Source organism: Kogia breviceps, chromosome 6 (assembly GCF_026419965.1).
Source record: "Kogia breviceps isolate mKogBre1 chromosome 6, mKogBre1 haplotype 1, whole genome shotgun sequence".
Lineage (NCBI taxonomy): Eukaryota > Metazoa > Chordata > Mammalia > Artiodactyla > Physeteridae > Kogia > Kogia breviceps.
In genome coordinates this window covers 113,312,984-113,336,920 of record NC_081315.1, presented here as the reverse complement: position 1 = coordinate 113,336,920, position 23,937 = coordinate 113,312,984, and the positions used below count along the sequence as shown (strand labels likewise).

At 36.8% G+C, this 23,937-nt stretch overlaps 1 long non-coding RNA gene across 1 annotated transcript in view; it reads right to left on the bottom strand.

Moving 5' to 3' along the window:
- LOC136794395 (uncharacterized) overlaps nt 1–23,675 on the bottom strand; it is an 85,623-nt gene extending 61,948 nt beyond the window's left edge. The window contains exons 1-2 of the long non-coding RNA XR_010841122.1: nt 23,531–23,675; nt 19,991–20,063 (exon numbers count right to left, since the gene is read on the bottom strand). This is a non-coding gene — a long non-coding RNA (uncharacterized lncRNA). The remainder of the gene's footprint in view (nt 1–19,990; nt 20,064–23,530) is intronic.
- Between the last annotated feature and the right edge of the window lie 262 nt (nt 23,676–23,937).

The following is a 23,937-nucleotide window of genomic DNA, read 5'->3' as shown; positions in this document are numbered from 1 at the left end:
AAGCTAACATGGAGATAGTGGGTCTTAGCTGGGCCTTGAAGGACAGGCTGAAATTTAAGAGGCAGAAGTGGTGAAGAATGCTGCTTAGGTGAGAAAAAAAGTTTTGAAGGCGCAGGAAACATAGATTTTCGTATGGCTATGAGGATACTGACCTTATTAAACAGAAGGGAGATCTCACGCACCTGGCACGAAAGGGGGCAACCCACCTTGGACAGGTGGATGGCAGACAGGATGCAGCAGCAGTCTTCCCTCTCAGAGGGAAGGGAAGATTTCCAGTTATACGGGGAATTACCTCAGGTTGGCTCATTAGTTACCAGGGAAACCAGCAGAGGGGCAAGGCCCTCCTAGCCCCTCAGGCTAAGTGCCTTCTTGGGGCGGAGGTCTTCCCTTTGTTAAACTATCATTCTGATCTAAAGACTAAAACAATCATTGGCTGGGACCAGGGGACAAGTATGTAGGCATTAACTGATTAGGATCTACAATTAAGGGGAGAGGTCAGTCCTGTGAGTGGGGTGTAGGTGCAGGTTGGGCAGGGGATGTATGGAGAGAAAGTAAAAAGCCATCTTGAGTGGTCTGATCACACACTGGTGTTAATATTAATTTAAATAGCCATGGACCATCATTCTAGAAGAACTAAACTAATGCTTCCTTTTATAAGAATGAGATGGAAAAATGAAAGAAATTATTTGTTATTGATCATAGCAAACTACCCAGAAGGTAAATATGCATAAAAGTTTGCATAAGATCCCTTACTTTTTAAATATTCTTTTCATCTTTTAATCTTGGGTGACACATGCGGACAGCTCAAGCTTTCCTCTTCTGGTTTGTCTTGCCACCAGAAACATTGGACACCAGGGTATAGTTTGCTGTCTATATTATATGTTGTATGTTATGGATGTGGTTTTGGACTATGTAACTGATTAATAATTTAAAAGCTCAATATGCTGAGAAATGCAGAATTCGTTATGGGAATCCAATAAGAAAGTGAAGATGTTACGTCTATTACTTATTTCTGCAATCAATTGTGCTGATAGGTGCACAGTTACTTTGGGGAGAATAAAACTGCTGGGATAGATCTTGAGAGGAAAACAGTAACAGCTGAAAATTTTTAAAACACATTGGATATAGGTTCATTTGGTTTTACTTTGTTTAAATTTTTAGGATATATAGTTGGATTTCTAAATGATATTGAGAGTTAATTATATTGTGAAATAGAAAAAAAATGTGGTTGGAAGTGGGCTTAGATTGCCATCCCTTTTGCAAGGAATAGAGGCAGAGTAGTGTGCAGGTATGCAAATAGGTTGGAGGTTAGCAAGTAGGAGGGTGAGGATGGTCTATTTTATGGATTCTTACTGTTCAGGAAACAAGAGGCAAGATTATCACCTATGCAGGATGAAGTAGGTGATATTTCAGGTTTGTGGAGGGAGGAAAGTCAATGAAATTGTTATCTTGAACTGGTAGAGAGAACTGATTAGTAAAATGTAGAACTACTAGACAGTGCTGAGCTTTGCCTTCATTTAAAGTAAGCCCGACGACATATTTGCTTCAGGTTCAGCTTCACAGGCTTGTACGAGTAGGTGAAGAACTAGATTCAACCAGGAATAGAATTGTGTCAAGCAAGAAAGACTGAGAAAGAAAGGGTCAAGGAAATAGAGGGTGTATTCAAGGGAGCAATTGTAATAATAATGCATGGAATCCAAGCAAATACGAAGAAAGTAGGGAAGTGGTGTGGTAGAAAAATTGTGGGAGTGGAGGTCCTAGAAGTTTGAAGTGGAAAGATGAGAGGTAGTGATTACACTGTGGGACATTTGAAACAGATTGGGAGGATGGGGCGATTACTGGTAATGACCAAATCTAGTGGGCACTCAAAGAGGTGCATGGTAGAGGGGATGGGCGTCAAGGAACTGTGAGGCCTTGGTACTGAAGGGATCTTTCCCATATCTATTGCAATTACCAAGACTGATAACAGGACTACTACTGCAAGGGAAAAAAAACAGTGAGCTAGGAGTTAAAATCTTCACTGAATGAGATGCAGTGGCTGGAAAGATGGAAGATAATGGCACCAAGTGATGGGAAGCAATATGACACGGTTATTAAAAGAATGGACTCTGGAGCTCAACTGCCAGTGTCCAAATCTTGGCTCTAACATTTTCTAGCTGTTTGACTGTGGACAGCTAACTTTAACATCCCAGTACCTCAAATGCATCTGTAAAATAAGGAAAGCAATATACATAACTCACAGCTTTGTTGTAAGGATTAAATCAGATCAATGCCTGGCAAAGAGTAATCAATATATAAGTGCTATTAGCTTGTGGAATAAACTGAGAGGTGAGATTTTCAGAGTGTGTGTGTGTGTGTGTAAGCGTGTAAGCATGTTTTTATCAGGGATCATCCAGGAATGAGCAATAAAGAGCAAGGCCCAGCAAAACATGAGGTGTTGGAGAGAAAAGAGATGCCACTTGAGAAAGCTTCAGAGGAAGCTGTGACCTTAGGGAAGGTCAAGTTGCAATGAGAGTTTAGAAGTATGGATGCTCAGCAGAGGCTGCAGATACAGAGCTTAGCTGATAACAGACTCAGTTCTGGAAGGCACCAGCCAAGGATTTAGGGTGGTGCAGAGGAGAGGAAGACTGGGTCCGATTTTAGGGAATGTACAGAGCCAGATAGGGACAAGTGTCCTTATAATGATGAATAACTTGTGTGAGATTTGGGCTGGTTCTGCTTTGAGAACCAGCCCAAATTTTACCTGATTTGAGTCAGGTAAACTGATAAGGTGAGGTAAGAGGCTGACAGTCCTGATTATATTCCCTCTGGTGACCAGTCTCCCCCAGTTGCTCAGAAGATGGTGTGTGAATGTCCTACAGAAGCCTGGCAGAGCTCCTCTGTGGCCAGTGTGTAGGCTAGAGGAGTCTTTGCCAGGCAGAGAGGCAGAATAATTCCAGGTGAGTGATGAGAAGTTCATTCATCGCTGCCGAAACTCAATCCTAACAGCTAATTCAGGTCCCCGAGACTAGATCAAAACACCATTATACATTTTCAAAGCACCGGTATTTCTTCTTCAAGGCGCATAATATTCATTATATACTTAATTGTATGTTTATTTACTTAATGCCTGTTTCCCCTCACAGAATGGGCAGGAAGTGTGCCTTTTCTATTCCTTGTTGGAGCTTCAGGGCTTTGTATGGGTGGTAGGCACTATATCTGTATCTAATCCATATCTATGCATCAATATCTATGCATCTCTTTACATCTCTATCTATAGCACCTGTCTTTGTGAGGGGGTTATATTAGAGGTTAAGGTGCCAAAATAGATTTATTGGCAATGATCATATCTAATTTCAAAGTTTCACTCCCTAAGCTGGCTGTCTCTGTGTTCACTTATCCACGGTGAATCAAGGCTATTTGGAAGAGCCAGCACAATGAGTAATGGAGGTCTGGTCTCCAGCTGCCCTGAGAGCTTTACTAGCAGCATCTTTCTAGACTTTCCTCAGGGAAAAAAAATGGGGACTTGACCTAAGGAATGAAACAGTCTTTGAACTGTTTCAACTTGACTAGCAGCGTGTGATAAGCCTAGAAAGGATAAGAGTTCACTTCAGACGTCCTTCTCATAGCCTAAATTAATGGACAAAGAGATCTTATTTTTATGTTGCCTGGAATTGTTTAGTGAGTATTTCATGTAAGTACTTTTTTTTTTTTTTGGTTCCCCAACTAGATCATTACTCCCTAGTGACAAAAGAAGGAGTGTCACTCAGGCTGGAGACGACTAAGCCTCATTTGGCCAAAGCCAGTGGTTTCTTATTATACTACGTGAGCTATGTTTGGGCAAGTCAGAGTGGTGTCATGTAATTCTACATGAAAAAGGCCATCCTGTGGTCAGGGCACTGTGGTTAATGGGTGAGGAAACAAGGTTACAGAGCATTGCCACCTTTGTAATGGGGCCTTCTGGAATTAATGAGGCTGTGTTCTCAGGGCAAATGGGATGAGAGCAGACACTAGATCATTTACTGCTGCATCCTCCATAGTACATAATACTGTCGACAGTGGCTATGGGGTACACGTTAATACTTATTTTTCTCAGTGACTGGAAATAGTGTATTTTTTCACTGTCACATTCTCAGCTGCTCTAGCGTTACTCTTTTGTACGTGTCGTAGCACCCTCAGTTGAAGCTGACAGTTTTCTAGGGTTGAGAACGCTATTAGGAGACTCTGCTGAAACAGGCAGCTTGTAGTTTGTTCCCTGGGCTTCTTTCACTACCTCTAATTGAATTAACAAACAGTTTAACAGAAATATCTGCATTCAAATGGAAGAAAAGGAAAAGAAAAGGCCCAGGTAGGGATTTCATGGAAAAGCTATCGTGCTTTGCAAATAGCTGGAGTCCAGTGAAATTGAAGCAGTGACCCAAGATGGACCAAGCTAGAACAGGTAACATCACAGATTCAGAAAAAAATGGCAGGAAAATGAATAAAAAGACATGGTGGGAGGAACAGGTGTTGGAGCATAAAAAATTAAGGGACCTTGGGATCAGCTAGACCTGAAACAATTTGCACATTTGACCTTGTGTTCTGTTCTTCTCATCCGAGCTTTGTCTGTTTATTTGGCTGAAATCTGTGTCCCAACGCAGCCATTTTAGGTGGGTTTGAAAGTGCGATCATAGAAACTCTGTACATAGAGGCTTGGTTTAAATCCACTCAGCTCACTCCGTCCTACCCCTCTGATCCTTTCACTTCTCCAGCTGACAAGCCATACTGGCAGAGGCTGAGAACGAAGGCTAACTTGTTCTTGGCCTTTCTTCCTACAAGCATATTCTACGCGCACAAACAGCACACGAACACAATTCCGAAACGCTCATGCGGAGTTTTAAGATCTGGTACTCAAATGGCAACATCCAAAAACATGCTATGTTGTCTTAGTAACTCTTGAATAAATTGTTGTGCTCTATTCTCTATGATGACATTCTTGACTCTCATTCCTCAAGGATGATACTATAGCCTCCAGTCTTCCTGCCACTCTCCCCTCACAGCCTGAGCCATCTTTTCAAAAATGTGAATCACATGGTGGAACTTTCCTGCCTAAAATCGTGTAATGACTTCTTATGCCTCCTGGAATAAAACCCATATCCTTAGTCTCCAAGGTACTGAAAATACTTCCCTCCAACCTCCTCTCTTACTGTTTCATGAAAAGCCATTTCCTGCCAAAGAACCTGTACACTGACTTGTCCCTGCCTGGAATGTTCATTTTCCACTGACTATTTTTTGAACTTATCGATATTTCTAGTTACTTCAATAATACACATGATTGCTTTTTAAATACATTTTTAATGTTTGTCTCTCCCACTAGAATGAAAACTGCATGAGGACAGGAACTTTGTCACATTCATTCATTGCTCTTTCTCTAGCACCTAGTACAGCATTTGAGACATAATAGTTAACCTACAAAATATTCACAGACTAGCTTAAAATTCTCAAAGCATCTTCACTGTCATGAAAGTATCACTTTTCTCTTGGACTGTAATTACATTTTTTTCTTTACATTCATTTCTTTTTTCTTTAGCTTATGATTGCTTATGAAACGCATATTTGCCTTTCTGACTCCACATTTATAATTAAATATGGGCTGCCTGGTGTTGTCCTTCATAACTAGGAATAATCCTATTTCTAATATTGATTATTCTCTAACATGTATAGTATCCATCAGGCTTCTCCCCAGTATTACCTTGTGACCTGGGACACTGGGCCCAGCTCTGAGCCCTGCACTTAGAGGTCCTCACCCTGCCTCTCTGCTGACCTCATCTATGGGATCAGAGTGCATGAGGTCAAGGGGATGTGCTCACTCACACCTGAGCACTGCTTTCTTTGGGTGCATTTTCACTTTTTTTTTTTTAATTGAAGTATAGTTGATTTACAATGTGTTAATTTCTGCTGTACAGCAAAGTGATTCAGTTATACATATATCTACATTATTTTTTTAATATTCTTTTCCATTATGGTTTATCATGGGATATTGAATATAGTCCCCTGTGCTATACAGTAGGACGTTGTAACCTATTCTATATATAGTAGCTTACATCTGCTAACACCAACCTCCCATTCCAAACATCCCCCCTCCCCCTCCAACCTTCCCTCCTCCCCCTCCCACTTGGCAACCACATGTCTGTTCTCTATGTCCGTGAGTCTGTTTCTGTTTCGTAGATAGGTTCATCTGTGTCACAGTTTAGATTCCACATATAAGTGATATCATATGGTATCTGTCTTTCTCTTTCTGACTTACTTCACTTAGCATGATAATCTCTAAGTCCATCCATGTTGCTGCAAATGGCATTATTTTGTTCATTTTTATGGCCGAGTAAACACATCTTCTTTATCCATTCCTCTATTGATAGACATTTAGGTTGTTTCCATGTCTTGGCCATTGTGAATAGTGCTGCCATGAACATAGGGGTGCATGTATCTTTTTGAATTATAGTTTTGTCTGGATATATGCCCCGGAGTGGGATGATATGATAATTCTATTTTTAGTTTTCTGAGGAACTTCCATACTGTTTTCCACAGTGGCTGCACCAACTCACATTCCCACCAAGAGTGTAGGAGGGTCCCCTTTTCTCCACACCCTCTCCAGCACTTGTTATTTGTAGACTTTTTAATGATGGCCATTCTGACCTGTATGAGGTGATATCTCATTGTAGTTTTGATTTGCATTGCTCTAAAAATTGGCGATGTTGAGCATCTTTTCATGTGCCTGTTGGCCATCTGTATGTCTTCTTTGGAGAAATGTCTACTTAGGTCTTCTGCCCAGTTTTCAATCGGGTTGTTTGTTGTTGTTCAGTTGCATAAGCTGTTTGTATATTTTGGAAATTAAGCCCTTGTCTATTGCATTGTTTGTAAATATTTTCTCCCATTCCATAGGTTGTCTTTTCATTTTGTTTATGGTTTCCTTTGTTGTGAGCACTGCTTTCTTGATCACATTTCACTACTTAGGACCCTGGACTTTCATGCTCAAGTTGCCCAAGCCATCTTCCAGGTCCCATGGGACCCCTTTCTTCAAGACCTGGTCCAGTGTGCACCACACCCCTTGGCCTTGGAGTAACTGTTGCCATAGGTGTGAATGGAGCTTGAACAAGCAGGCCAGGGTGTGCACATGCCTCTGTGTAGGACTGGAAAGACCAAGAACTGGGGTTGGATAGAGAAGTGGGTGTGCGGCCATCAGTAATCCCAAAATTAGTCAGAAAGACTTGGTCTCTAGTGTAAAGAGGGTCTTGCTTCAGAGATTTATTCCAAGATTTTTGTTGGTTTGTTCTATAAACTTGGAGTTAGAATAAGCAGACTAGTCATAGAAAATTAAGAAAATAAACAGACTAGTCATGGAAAATTAAGATAAAAGAAAACTGAAGAAAGTGTGCTGTTAATAAGAGGCTCTTAAGAGTTAAAGAAACACTAAAGTGAAAATTATATTACCAGGAAGGTGATTTATTTATTTTGTTTGGCCAGAGTATAAAGATTTTTAGAACACCCCAAGTTGTATATGTCACCTTTTCTCATGGGCCAGTTCTTGAGGAAGGATGGAAAGTTGCTTCCTGTTTCTTCATAAGTGTTCTCATAGAATTTAATAGACTAGAAAGTGATTTTTTTTAATGCTTCATGCCAGCCTTCCTGAAGTTATGCTCAGCTGTACTGATTGCCTCTGTGGCTATAAAGTGGCAACATTTGTGATTTGAGAGCAAAAGAATGACATGTTCTGATCATTCCCTGAACCTACCTTAGTATTTCATGCTCGTGTGGGAGGATGGCTACGGAGCTGTTTTCGTGGACCAACTCTTGCTCCCTTCCTGAAAAGACATGAAAGTGGCCTTTTGCTCTAGACTAAAGGATCAGCTATCTAAATTTATATCCATTCCCTCCTTTTATTCTGGCTTATGTCCACACATGCAGGATTTAAGCAGTATGAAGTATGTATCCCCCAAAAACAGAATCATAGAAAAACAGAGAACATATAAGTAAACTATTAATACATTTGCATTTTGCAGAGAGCCTTAAAGTGGTGAATCTTATGATTTGGTTATGTAGATAACAGCTATCATCGTGCATACTTAAAATTGTCTGACTGGAGATACAAATGTTAATTGTATATCTTTTTAACAATTGATTTTAACACTATAGAGTTGTTGCTTAGAAATTCTTATTAGTTTTTTCATCACAGAGATAAGGTAATTGTTAAAAACCGAAATGAAATCAGTAAGGACCGGATCAGGAAGGTGAAAGTAAGAAAAATAAAGAGGCTAAACAGAAATACAGTTGGGTCTATTGATGAGGCCAATAAAAGTAAACAATGCAAATTATCCTCACTAGGCTGAAGGGATTTGCAGTGTTAAAAGGCCTCCTTTCCATTTTAAAACAAAATAAAACAAACACCTTCCTTTCTCTGTCTACAAACTCATAAAAATATCATTGTCTCCATCTGTCCTCAGTAGGGTGTGTGATCAGATCAGAAGGATGTTTTGACAGTCCAAATGTAGATTACGGCAAAGTTAATATTATAAGTCACAGATTTTGCTAATGGAATAAAAAAATCAGCACCCTTATTCACGCACATTCATATTTCTCAAATTAGCTGAAGTAAACTATAAAAAATGACATATTTGATTTATAACATACCTATTTTATTCTAATTTGAGTAACTTTTCAAATTACAAGTTATTATTGGTTTATGTAATTTTCTTTTGAGATATGGTATTTTAACTGTTTTATCTTCGATTAGTAAAAACAGAGTTTATACAGGTGTAGTGAATTCTGCTGAGCAGGCATGAAAGTTTAGACATTAAACTTTTGAACTATTACATGGTAGAGTTTGGAGTAGGAAGAGATGGTAGTGAAAGTGTATCTTTTTTATTTTTATTTTTTTGGCGTATGCGGGCCTCTCACTGTTGTGGCCTCTTCCGTTGCGGAGCACAGGCTCGGGACGCGCAGGCTCAGCGGCCATGGCTCACGGGCCCAGCCATTCCGCGGCATGTGGGATCTTCCCAGACAGGGGCACGAACCCATGTCCCCTGCATCGTCAGGCGGACTCTCAACCACTGCACCACCAGGGAAGCCCGAAAGTGTATCTTTGATAGTGTTACAGACGAAGCATCGTGGAGTCCAAAATTTTTGACAGCAAGGAGCTATTTTCAGGTGCTATATTGCCAATCTGGTACCGTCTCTCTGCCAAAAATCCAGGTGCTTATGTGAACATATACTCAACGCCATAGAACAGATTAGGAAATGCACAGGAGTTGTCATTCTCCAGGAAATAAGCAGCTATGGTTGGCATTTTGAAGAGCATATAGAAATCAAGTATACCTTACATTTCAGGATGACATGGACCAGGCATAGAACTATAGAAATACTGTCGGTGAAATCTGAAGTTTGAGATCTTTCTGCCAGAGAGACTGAAATTAGGCAACGTTCAGTATAGATTGGCATGGTACACACATATAGACTCAGAACGTAAACATTCAGACAAAACTGGTTTAGAATACAGTTCCCTAATGTGGATGACGTGGAAGTTAATGCAGAATCACTCTGCATACTAGTCCTAGTTCTTGAAAATACAGCCAATTAATTTTTGAAAATCTGTCATTCCTAATAAGTTGTATGTAGTTTTTTATAATTTGTATTTTGTGTTGTGGAATTATTCATTGTCATGTAATTTTGAGGATTTAAGAAAAAATTCCTGATTAAAAAAAGGGTTTAAAAAGTAGGTATGTAGGCTTTCCTGGTGGCGCAGTGGTTGAGAGTCCGCCTGCCGATTCAGGGGACACGGGTTCGTGCCCCGGTCCGGGAAGATCCCACATGCCGCGGAGCAGCTGGGCCCGTGAGCCATGGCCGCTGAACCTGTGCGTCCGGAGCCTGTGCTCCGCAACGGAAGAGGCCACAACAGTGAGAGGCCCACGTACCGCAAAAAAAAAAAGTAGGTATGTATAAGGAGAGTTTTTAAATTGCATAAACTCACACTAAAAATTACACTTAGGATTCAGGTGTTTAGATTTGAAAGACAGGTAACAATTACTCCAGATGAATGGTGTTTGAATGGAATAAAGTTTATTATTTTCTGGGTGGGTTTCACATAATCCTTGAATGCATAGGATAAAACAGTCTGTAGTCTATGGTTTTTGTACCTAAAATCACTCAAAGTTTCCCAGCGTGAAATTTCTGTTTTGTTCTTTCTGAAAGTGCATCAGAGTCACAGAACAAAATAATGACAGAAATAACTGGGCCCTAGGTCTGCTCCTTAACTCTCCCTCCCAATGGTATCATTTTTGTGGGGGACAGAATTAAAAGTTTAATATGATACCACTTTGATAGACTGGGCCTAAGAGCTAATTGCTGCATTTCGTAAAGTGCAATCTAAATATTCCTCACCTAGCCTCCCAGGATATCTCAGCTGATTAGGAGTGTGGTAACCAGGCAAAATGCAAAAGTAAGGTTTAAAAACATTCCACTTCCTGTTCACAATGGAATTTAATTGGTCTGATAAATCATGTATGTGCTATCAAGTCTCTCTTTTATTGATGATGGGTCAATAAGAGCATATGCAGTTTTAACTCTACAAATGGACATATCATACTTTGGATGTAAAATATTAAATCTGAAAAAATTTAAGCATCCATTATTCAAAATGCAAGTAGGTGGCTTTGTCGAAATACTTGCGTTTCCCAGATGCAACCTGTTCTCTCATACCACTTTGCCTCCACACAAGCTCCCCAGAAAGATCTCTCCCCTTGTTCTAGTTTGGCTAATTCCTGTTCATCTGTTAAACCTCAGCTTGGCCATCACGTTTTCCAGGCATCCTTCTTTAATATTCTTCTGCCCAGTCCAGCTAGTCAATTTTGGATATTCTTCCTGTGTACTTTTGTCTGTCATAAGACATTATCATCCAATATTGCATTCGTGACTTAGTTTATCTGTCTTACCAGAGAACACCAAATTTATCTTTTAACTCTGAATTATCAAGGCTTAATAGAGTAGCGGGTAGATAATAGGTGCTCAATACTAGTTGCCTAAGAAATTAAAGTTTAGAAGAAGTACTACAGCCTATCAGCGATGCAAGGAATCAGGGCAGGCTTCTGATAAAGCCTTTGATGTGTTAAATGGTGAAATATCAGTTACCATCAGTGGAATTGTCTTATTACTGGATACCTAGAACAGGTCATACTTTATGAACCTCTTGAATGTATAGTTCTGCTGAAGAGACCTCTATTAGATGAGACTGAGTTATCTTTAACCAAGAAGACATTGCTGGCCTTAGAGCTAAGCTAACTTTAAAAGGTCATAAAATGGAAGACTGTTGATGCAGTTTTCTAAAACACCAATATCATCATCATCCTAGGTAACATGTACTGAGTGCCTATTCTGCAACAGGCACCATTAAGCACTTTCTGTGAATATTTTTTACTTGACCATCACAACAATCTTGTGAAATAGGCACTGGTATTTTATACAAACTACAGATGAGAAAACTGAGGCTTAGGGAGAATAAGTAACTTGTCCAAAATCATATAGTAAATGTGTGAGGCAGAATTCACACACCAGTCTATTTGTCTCCCGTGCCCATGATCTTCACTGTTGGGCTATCCTGTTTCCATTATGTACAACACAGATGTGTCCACAGGTGTTTCATTTCCTTACTGCCACCACCAGGTATTTTCTAACTTTTCCCCTTCATGTCAGTGGATCCTGTAACGGCCTGTGATTCCCCAAACAAAAATCCTGCTTCTTTTTTTTTTTTTTTGCGGTACGGGGGCCTCTCACTGTTGTGGTCTCTCCCGTTGCGGAGCACAGGCTCCGGACGCGCAGGCTCAGCGGCCATGGCTCACGGGCCCAGTTGCTCGGCATGTGGGATCTTCCCAGACCGGGGCACGAACCCGCGTCCACTGCATCGGCAGGCGGACTCTCAACCACTGCGCCACCAGGGAAGCCCCAAAATCCTGCTTCTTATCTTTCCCAATGTTCATCTAGCAGCAAGAATAATTGATGAGGTTTGGACAGAATAAAAGAAAAGTGTGGTCCTTCCACTTTCAGCTCCCACTTGTAATCCTCCATCTCCTTCTGCTCTAGTATTAATTGTGCAGAAGGGAACATAGAATTAAAATGTGAGGAAATGGGTGGAGAGGGGGAAGTAAACTCCCTTCTGCTTCTTTAATCCTGATCTTAATTGCCATAGCTGACACTTCTACTGAAGCACTGCCAATATAGACCATGTGTTAAAAAGCAAAGAGTAAGGATGAGAAAAGAGAATAGTGTGGAAAATATGAGGTTAAGTACCATTCAGCTTTTTTTCTTCTGCCTTCTGCCAGCCAAATTCCCCTTATTACCACATCCACTTACCCCTTGTAGGAATAAACATTTCTATTGAAATATGACATACATATAAAAGTGCACAAATCAGAAATGTACAGTTGGATGAATTTTCAAAAAATGAACACACATTTGTAATCACCATCCACATCGATAAACAGAACATCATTGATACATTGTGGCTTTAAATTGTATTTTCCTGATGACTAATGAGGCAGAACACCTTCTCATGTTATTAACAGACATTTCAATAACTTTTTTAATGAGAGGATTCTTCAAGTCTTGCCTATTTTTTTTACTGTGTTGTCTTTTTCTTATTAATTTGTAAGGTTTTAAAAAATATTCTTGACATAATCCTCTATCAGTTGTATGTATTGCAAATATTTTCTCCCCCTTATTTCCTTGCCTTTGAATGGTGTCTTTAATGAACTAAGCTTTTTAATTTTTATGTAATTTTTAAAATAATTTTATGTAATCCATAAAATTCTAATATGACATATCAATAATTTTCTAATACTACATTTTGTGTTCTGTCAAAGAATTCTTTGGCTTCTAATAAATTATAAAGCTATTTTCTTATCTTCCAGAAGCTATATTTTCTCTCATAAATTTATATCTATAATCCAAGTAGAAGTGATTTTTGTGGGTGGTGTGAATTGTGCAAGAATCATTTTTTCTTCTGAACATGCAGGTAACCCAGAATTATTTATTGAAGAGTCCATCCTTTCTCCACAGCCCTGTGTCATCTTTGCCCTAGTCAAGGGTTGGTGTAGGTGAAAATCTGTTTCTGGATTGTTTTTGCTCCCTTGGTTTAATTGTCTAAATGTCAATACCACATTCCTTCAATTAAGGTAGCAGTGTAAGCCTTCGAACTTTGTTCTTCAAAATTTGGCTATTTGTGACTCTTTACATTTCCATTAACATTAAAACCGATTGTCCATTTTTACAAAAACATAGTATCTGTTGGAATTTGTACAGGATCTGCATAAAGTAGGGAAATCAATTTGCAGAAAATTAAAACCTATAAATACTGTCTTCCAAACCAAAAACCTGACATAACCTCTCAGTTTTCTAGGTCATTTTTAATACTTCTCACAATATTTTATTGATTTATGTGTTGAGAAATTTTACATATTTTGTCCTATCTGTTGTTTGAGTTTTTGATACTATTTCAAATGTCAATTTTTAGTTTCATTTTCTAATTGGTGGTACAGTACATATAAATACCTTTGCTTTTTTTATATTGTCCTCCTGTGCAAAGGCATTGCTAAAGACTTATTTAATAATTTAGCTGTATATCATTTTAGATTTTCTAAATGTACTATCATGTAAACTGAATGAGTTTTATTTCTTCATTGTCCATTCTTGAGCATTTCCTTTCTTTCCTTCTTCTCTTCCTCCCTCCCCTCTTCCCTCCTTTCCTTCTTTCCTTCCTCCCTTCCTTTTTTCTCTTGTTTTGTTTTTGCCTTTATTATACTAGTAGGGACCTACAACATGAGGAGAATATAAAGGGTGAGAGTGTACATGTTATCTCATCCTAGTCTCAGGGGGAAAACTTTTAATACTATATAGCATTAATACAAGGTTTGCTGTAGATATAATTTTATAAATACTCTATCACATAAGTAGGTTTTATTCTAATTATAGTCTTCTGAGGTATTTTAATTTTGGTGTTTAATTATTTCAAATGCCTCTTTTGCTGCTATTGAGATTGTCATATGAGTTTTCTTCTTTATTCTGGTAATGCAGTTAATTATTTTAATTTTAGAATGCTAAAACAACCTTGCTTTTGGAATAAATATAACTGTTGTAATATAATTTTTTATTTTATTTATTTTATTTATACATTTGAATTTGATTTGCTTTTTCAGGTTTTGCATTGTTCATGAAAGATATTGGTTTGTAAATTTTCATTCTTAAAAATGAACTAATCATTTGGTATCAAGATTTCATCAGCCTTAAAAGTGACTTGTGAACTCTTTTTTTTTTTTTGATTATTTCTCTGGACTAGTCTGTATGGATAGTTGTTATTTTTCTTAAAATATTTGAAAGAAATCACTATAAATTTGTCTGGTTCTTACATTTTTGATATTATTGGAAGATTTTAGTTTCAATTTCAATTTGTTGAATAGATATAGAACAGTTGTTTATTGCATATTTCTATATTTTATAATAAAATATGTAAAAGAAATCCATCTATTTGTTCCTGATACCAGTAATTAGTACTCTTTCATATATATAATTTTAAATGTTCATTTTTAGAATATAAAAAAGCAATTAACTTTTGTATCTTGACCATGTATCCTGTGACCTTTCTATACTCATTAATTCCAGGAATCTTTTTGTAGATTCTTTGAGACTTTCTACATAGACAATTATGCCATCTATTAACAAAGGCAATTTTATTACATACTTTTCAATCTATAAATCTTTATTTCACTTTCTTATCTTATTGCACCAGCTGCAACTTCCACTACAATGTTGAATAGGAGTAGTGAGAAAGGACAGCTTTGTCTTGTTCCTGATCTCAGTGGGAAGGCATCCAGTTTTTCACCTTTAAGTACAATACTAGTTTTTCTATAAATGTTCTTTATCAAACTGAGAAAGTTCCTCTCTATTTCCAGTTTGCTGAGGGTTGGTTTTTTTTTTTTTTTGAATCATGAACGGATGTTAGATTTTGTCAAATGCTTTTTCTGCAACAATTAAGATAATCATATGATTTTTCTTAAGCCTGTTGATACAGTGGATTGTACTGACTGATTTTTGAGTGTTGAACCAGGCTTGCATACCCAAAATAAATCCCATTCGGTCATAGTACTTAGTTTTTTATACATTGTTGGATTCAATTTTCTAGCATTTTGTTGAGAATTTGTGCAGTTATGTTCATGAGAGATATCATTCTGTGGTTTTCCTTTCTTATAATGTGTTTATCTGGTTTTGGTATTAGGGTAATGTTGGCCTCATAGAATGATTTAGGAAATGTTTTCTCTCCTTCTATTTTCTTGAAAAGATTGTGGAGAATTGGAATCATTTCTTCCTTAAATGTTTATTAGAGTTCACCAGTGAAACAATCTAGGACTGGTGCTATCTATTTTGAAATATTAACTATTCAGTTTATTTAATAGAAATATTTATATTATTTGCTTTTTCTTGTGTAGGTTTTGGTAGTTTGTGTTGTCAAGGAATTAATTCATTTCATTAAGTTATTAAATTTATGGGCATAGAATTGTTCATAATATTCATGTTATCCTTTTATTGTCCATGAGATCACTAGGGATTTATCTTCCATTTCTAATAGTGATAATTTGCATCTTTTCTCCATTTTTCTTTGTTAGCCTGGCTAGAGTTTTATCAATTCTATTAACCTTTTCAGATTTAGGGTTGATTGGTTTTATCTAATGTTTTTCTTTAATATTTCAATAGTTTGTTTTTATTTTTATGGTTTCTTTTCTTATGCTTGCCTTAGGTTAAATTTCTCTTCTTTCTCTAGTTTTCTAATGTGAAAGTTTATATTATTGATTTTAAATCTTCTTTTCTGATATATTCATTTGATGTTATAAATTTCCCTCTAAACATTACTTTCACTGAATCCCATAAATTTTGATAAGTTGTATTTTTTATTTTCATTTCGTTCAAAATGTTTTTTAATTCCTCTAGAGACTTTCTGATCCATGTGTTATTTAGAAATATGTTTATTTAATCTACAATATTTGAGGATTTTTTTTGTTATTGATTTATAATTCTTTTGTCATCTGAGAACATACTTTGTATGAGTCTTATGCCTTTAACTTTAATAAGGTTCATTTCACGGCCTAGAATGTGGTCTATCTTACTGATCCATGTGAGCTTCACAAACATGTGTATTCTGCTCTTACTGGGTAGAGTTTTCTATGAATGTCAGTTAGATCAAATTTACTGATAGTGTTGTTTAGATCAACAGTGTTCTTATTGGTTTCTCTGCCAGTGGTATCTTATCAATTACTGAGAGGTGATGAAGTCTCCAATTACAATAGTGGATTTGTATATTTCTACTTTCAGTTCTATTAGTTTTCCCTCATATTTTGATGTTCTGTTGTTAGGTGCATACACTGTAAAAATTGTTATATCTTCTTGGAGATCCTTTTATCAGTATCTGGTGTCCCTCTTTATCCTTGATAACTTTTCTTGCTCTGAGATTTGCTTTGTCTGAAATTAAAACAGATACTCCAGCTTTCTCTTTAGTAGTGTTAAGATGATGTATCATTCTTCATTCCTTTACTTTTAATTTACATGAGTGCTTATATTTAAAGTGTGTTTCTTGTAAAGACATACAGGTGGGTTTTTTTTTTTAATTGGAGTATAGTTGATTTACAATGTTGTGTTAGTTTCTGCTGTACAGCAAAGTGAATCAGTTATACATATACATATATCAACTCTTTCTTTAGATTCTTTTCCCATATAGATCATTACAGAGATTTGAGTAGACTTCCCTGTGCTATATAGCTGATCCTTATTAGTTATCTATTTTATATATTGTAGTGTTTATATGTCAATCCCAATCTCCCAATTTATCTCTCCCTCCCCTGGTAAATATAAGTTTGTTTTCTACATCTGTAACTCTATTTCTGCTTTGTAGATAAGTTCATTTGTACCCTTTGTTTTTTAGATTCCACATATAAGCAATATCATATTTGTCTTTCTCTGTCTGAGTTACTTCACTTAGTATGAGAATCTCTATGTCCATCCATGTTGCTGCAAATAACATTATTTCATCCTTTTTTTAACTGCTGAGTAATATTCCATTATATATATGTACCTCACCTTCTTTATCCATTCCTCTGTTGGTGGGCATTTAGGTTGCTTCCATGTCCTGGCTATTGTAAATAGTGCTGCAATGAACATTGGGGTGCATGTATCTTTTCAAATTATGGTTTTCTCTGGATATATGCCCAAGAGTTTGCTGAATCAAATGCTTGTTCTACTTTTAGTTTTTTAAGGAACCTCCATATTGTTCTCCATAGTTGCTGTATCAATTTACATTCCCACCAACAGTGCAAGAGGGTTCCTTTTTCTCCACAGCCTCTCCCACATTTATTGTTTGTAGATTTTTTGATAATAGCCATTCAGACCTGTGTGAGGTGATACCTCATTGTAGTTTTGATTTGCATTTCTCTGATGAAAATATGCTCAACCTCACTAATTATGTGCTTTTTGGCCATCTGTATGTCTTTGGAGAAAAGTCTATTTAGATCTCTTGTTCATTTTTGGATTGGGTTTTTTTTTTTTTTTATATTGAGCTGCATGAGCTGTTTGTATATTTTGGAGATTAATCCCTGGTCGTTTGCTTCATTTGCAGATATTTTCTCCCATTCCAAGGGTTGTCTTTTTGTTTTGTTTATGGTCTCCTTTGCTGTGCAAAAACTTTTGAGTTTAATTAGGTTCCATTTTTAAATTTTTGTTTTTACTTTTTTTTGAAAATAAGTTTACTGGATATAGATCTTGCTGTGATTTATGTCAAAGGGTATTCTGCCTATGTTTTCCTCTAAGAGTTTACAGTATCCAGTCTTACATTTAGGTCTTTAATCCATTTTGAGTTCATTTTTGTGTATGGTGTCAGGGAATGTTCTAATTTCATTTATTTACATGTAGCTGTCCAGTTTTCCCAGCATCACTTATTGAACAGACCGTCTTTTCTCAGTTGTATATTCTTGCCTCCTTTATCATAGATTAGGTGACCATAGTTCATGGGTTTATCTCTGGGCTTTCTATCCTGTTCCTGTGATCTATATTTCTAGTTTTTTGTGCTAGTACCATACTGTTTTGATGCCTGTAGCTTTGTAGTATAGTCTCAAGTCAGGGAGCCTGAATCCTCCAGCTGTTTTTCTTCCTCAAGATTGCTTTGGCCATTCGTGGTCTTTCGTGTTTCCATAAATTCTAAAGAATTTTTGTTCTAATTCCGTGAAAAATGCCATTGGTAATTTGATAGGGATTGCATTGAATCTGTAGATTGCTTTGGGTAGTATAGTCCAAGTATAGTCCAATCCAAGAACATGGTATATCTCTCCATTTGTGTCATCTTTTATTTCTTTTATCAGTACCTTATAGTTTTCTGAGTATAGATCTTTTGCCTGCTTAGGTAGCCTTATTCCTACATATTTTATTCTCTTTGATGTGATGGTAAATAGATTATTTTTTATATATTCTAAAAATCTGTCTTTTAATTGGTGTTATTAGACCATTCACATTTAAATTAATACTGATATAGTTAGATAAATATTTGCCATGATTATAATTATTTTCTATTTGTTACATTCATTCTTCTTTTCGTCTCTTTTTCTGCCTTTTTCTTGTTTTAATTGAACATTATATATGGTTCCATTTTCTCTCCTCTATTAGCACATCTGTATATTGGTTTTTAACCAATCTAATTCCACTTTCAAATAACACTGTACTGCTTCAAGTATAGTACAAGTAACTTAGAGTATTCACAATTCCTCCCTCCCATTCCTTGTGATATTGCTGTTTTTATTTATTGACAGGCTATAATTACCCAAAACATTATTACTATTATTACTTTAATAAAGATTTTTGTAGCTCAACTGAGAAAAAAATTATTTTACCTTCATTATTTCTTCTTTGACTTTTACCTTTTCTTTATGTAGAGTTGAGATTCTTGCTCTCATCTTTTACTGTGTGGGCTTCTTATCTCCCAGGTTCCATGTCTAAGTCCCCTCTGGATTTCCCTCCTTGCAGCAAATAAGAAATCAATGCTAAGCATTGATTGTAGTTACCATTATCACTGTCTTATTGTATAGGTTGCATGTCTAAATATAATGATAATGTATATTTCCTTCTTGTACACTTGTAACAAAATTTAATTATAACTACCATACTGGTAACAGACATAATGTTGCTTCAATACACTAACACAGATTTTCAGTTTAAATAATATCCAGGTATAACTTACCCATTAGAAAAAAAAAAAAAGCATGAAAGAACTTACACAGTAGAAACACTGCTTGTTGTTTATGCCTATAATTAATGACCCAGTATCCTTACTGTATGATCAGTGAATGAAAAAATGGTATGGAAATCCAACAAGTTTTACAAAGAGATCCATCAGTAATGTGTAATTTTCATTTGTTAAATTTCCCCATGATTAATGTCAAATTCATAGTTGTAACATTTGTTTTTACATATCTCTAGACAGGAAAGCCACATGAGGTCATCCTCCTTGCTTGAATCTTTAGTTCTGATCTGGAATAATACATATTCTCCTCACCTAGGGGTTCTCAGGCTTTAGAGGGCTTATTTAAGATGTTTCTCTATGCAAATGAGATACAAAATATCTTCTTTCCTCTTTAATAATTTTATCTGATTATCTTGATAGCATTTTTTATACATCTTGCTTACTGGTTTACTCCAATGAAGTCCATGCTTGGGCCCCCCAGACTTTCAGTCAGTGTTCTCTTTAAAAAGCTTAAAGAGAAGGGAAGTCCAGAATGTACTCCTTCTCCCCACCTCCTGTGCATTAATGTTATGTAATATTTTACTTAGCCAAATTTGTTAGAGTTTGGATATTTATTTTTACAATTGAGACTATAGTAGAAATGTAATAAAGCATTTTATGTCTTTTTTTTAATAATTCAAAATATATTAACTGAAAAAGAAAAGTAATACTTACAAGAAAATCTCACCATCCACCTCCCATACTGCCCCATTGCAGCCTTTGGTATATTTCAGGTCTGAAGGCTTCTCTTTAATTCCAGAGCAGAAGATAAAGAGGGAGTTAGAGCTTAGAATTCTAAATGTAAAACATAATATATTCATCAAAGACATAAAACAAATACAATCAACTATATTAGGTTAGTACAGAGAAAGAGATCACTGATTTTAAATTCTCACATATAGAAGGAAAATGGAGAAGGGAACCATTTTTGAAGAAAATACTAGAAGCTAACTAGTATATAGATATAATAGTCAATCTTAAAATGACCAACCACTCCCTCCTCTCCATGAACCATATATCATGTTAAGAGGAGCATTTATTTCTCCACCCCTTGAATGTGGGGTGGCTTTTGATCAACAGAGTGCAGAAAAGGAGGCATTAAGAGACCATCAGTTTCTGCTTCTCTAGTCTTGAAATTTTCACACTTAGGGTACTCCCTTTCAGAAACCAGACACATTGAGAGGTCATATGGAGGAAAACTTAAGAGACCTACTTGCCAGCAGTTCTCAGCCAACAGCTAGCAACAGCTGCCAGCCATGTGAGGGAACAACCTTGGATATTGTAGCCCATTCAAGCCCCCATATGACTATAGCCCTAGTTGATGTCATGTGGATAAACCATCCAGCTGAGTCCAATCTACTCACAGAATGGTAAGAGAATGTTAAGTCCCTAAGTTTTGGGGTAGGTTTCTATGCAGCAGTTGATATATAAATATATATGTGATGGAAATAGTTGACCAGTGTGTGAACCTGGTAAACAAAGTCCAGTATAGAAGTAAACATATTAGGCTGATGATGGCAAAGGGAATTTAAGATAAATACCTGGCTAATATATGTATCTTAGTTAAATAAAATATCCTCATACAGGATACAGATTTTTTCATTTTAGGTATTTGAAAGTAAAGGAGACAAAATTTTGGAAAGCATCTCTTCACAGTGCAGTTGCATACCTAATGTGCAAAGAAAAATAGAAGAGTTTAATGATACTTGATAAAAGCCAAATTTTCTATGTTATTTAAAGAGAAAAAGCACAAAAAGAAGGGAAAAATCCTTACATATAAGTTATTTTAAAAAGAGAAAATTATCAAAAGTTTACTGAAAAATATGGAGGCAGGGGGAAGAATAGAAATGTGATTCTGGGATGGAAAAGTAACTTTCAGTAACAGAAGTGAAATAGAGTTTGAAGGTGTTACCATGTGCCCTTTTCTCTCATAATCCTTTTTTCATGTATGTTGTGGAAATTACCATACTCTATTTTAAATGATTTGTTCATATGTGTTTCATATCACTAAACTATAAACATTTCCAGGGCAGAGATTAGTCCTATTTACATTGTTATCACTAGGATAATATAGACATCAATGGATGGGTGTTTAGTGAATCAATGGATGAATAAATGATTTAGTATAAACTGGTATGTGAAATTAGTTATGAAATACAAAATCAACCTATTGGCAGAAGCAGGTCCTTTGTCAGAGATGCCTGTGTTATTTTTATGGGGTGTTCTATTTCTCTAGACTTGAGACTCAAAGAATGCTGGAAAATGCTCTCTTCTAGAGAGCCCAAGAGACTAACCATAATATATAAGGAAGAATGCAAGGAATGCATATTTTTAAAAAATCAATAAATATACACTAAAACCTAAAGTTTTACAACAGCTCTTAGAGTTGCAAACAAACTAATTCTCAATATATACCAATCATTTTAAGTCACTGAGCACCAACTATGTGCTAAGCATTTTATCTGGAGACATGCATGTGGATACTCTATGGTCCCTGCTCTGAAGAGGTCATGGGACATTGGGCAAGATTGACATGTAAAAAGGGGATCATTAAAGAAGTGCCTACACGTGCAAAGGGATTAGTCTAAAGTCCTTTGATTTTATTATCTTTTTATAAGCACACACTGAGGACTAGTTTTATTCCCATTTGTAGTTAAAATATCAGGATGAGAGAGATTCCAAGGCAAGCTAATAAAATGAGAGCCAATATTTAGAAATCCATTTTTTTTTCATTTTTCTCTCTCTCCAGCCCCCAAACTACAAATCGCAATACCATGAATTGCAAGTATTGACATAAATCTATGCAAGGTGCTATGAGGGCAGGAGCAAAGCTCACTTGGAATAAGGAACCTCTGCCTATATGGGATACTATGATAAGGCTCCCATTGTATCTGCACCCCTATTCTCCCCTGCTCTCCACTGGCGTGGCTATTCTGTAGGAGCATAGAATGGCTAGGAACTTTTGGAGTCGTGCAGACTGGGGCTTAATCCTGTTAAGTGTGTTAGATCTGTGACTTTGGAGAAGTTACTTAGTCCATTGGAGACTTTCTTTCCTGTCCATAAAATAGGAATAACCATGTGTACCTGATAGAGCTTTATGAGGATCGCACATGAGATATGTTAAGCACTTAGTACAGTGCCTGGTGTAAATACCCTCTTGGCAAGTGGTCAGAGTTAGTCTAATGAATTTTTCATTATAGCTATTCTGATTTGTGGTTGGTTGATCTGATTCTGTGGGTCTGGATAGGATGTTTTCCCAGAGATCCATGAAATTGGCAGATATTCTTAGCTACTCTTGTTAAAATAAGGGAAGGGACTTCCCTGGTGGTCCAGTGGTTGAGACTATGCACTCCAATGCAGGGAACCCAGGTTTGATCCCTGGTCAGGGAACTAGACATTGCATGCTGCAACTAAGATCCCACATGCTGCAACTAAAAGATCCCGTGTGCTGCAACTAAGGAATCCCTCATGCTGTAACTAAAAGATCCTCCACACGGCAACAAAGATCCCGCATGTTGCAACCAGGACATGGTGCAGCCGAATAAATAAATTAATTAATTAATATTAAAATAAGGGGAATCTTGGAGCATCTTTTCTCACTTAACCAGTGATTACAGTCATTAAATTTTAGACCATATCTCCAGGAATGAGGTATTAAATATCCTTTAGAATCCCAGCCCCACACTTTATGATCTATTTTTTCCACATTCAGAGACAAGAAATCATTCATGAATGAAGGCTTTGCTTCACATCATGGGGCAATCTCTCCCCAGCCTCTCTGGTAATCATCTTTTGCCTGTAGTTCTAATGAAGCAAGCAGCATTGTCTCACTTTGCTAGGAAAAGTACTCCCTAAGCATGAATTCTTCACAACATTAAAAATAGAGTGTTTGATCAGGGATCTTTAGGCACATCTACTGGTTAATACTTTTACTCAGCCCCTGAATCTGAACAGAAATAATTTTCAGAAGGCTGTAAATTTAAAAAATTCAGTGCTTATTTCCACCCCAATCCTGGCCTGATCCCAGTCAAAGCTGGATCTTCAAAAATCTAGAATATTAGAGGTCTGAGGGTCTGCCTTCAATTCTCCTGGGCAGCAGGACAAGGAGAGAGGTCAGAGCTCAGAATCCTGACTCCAGGTAACAAGGGTGGCACAAGAAACATAGGAGAAAAGACATGAATTCACTAAAGAGTAACAGCCAGAGCAGGCACTTACCAGATGAACTGGGAAGGAAATTTCTTAGAAGGCCTTCAGAACATGGAGGAAAAGGAACAGTTAATCCGAAATACAAAATTGAAAGGCATGGCAGATGCACGATTCTAGTCTTTCAGATAAGATTCCTTCCAGAATTCAAAAGCATCTAAAAGAAGCAAGACAATTGGTTGCTGGGCTCAATATGTAAACACAGTGCTGGCTGACACAGTGAAGATGTTTATTAGAAAAGTTAATGCAATGTCAGGGTGGAAGATCAATGTTTAACCTGATTTCATTGCAATTATTGGCCTGCCTTGGAATGCAGAATGGAAAATTAGCAAACCAGAAAAAGGAACATGTAAGGGACTTTTTCATAAGCAAGCTGTCAAATCATGGACACTGATATTTGTAATTTAAAAAGTCAAGAA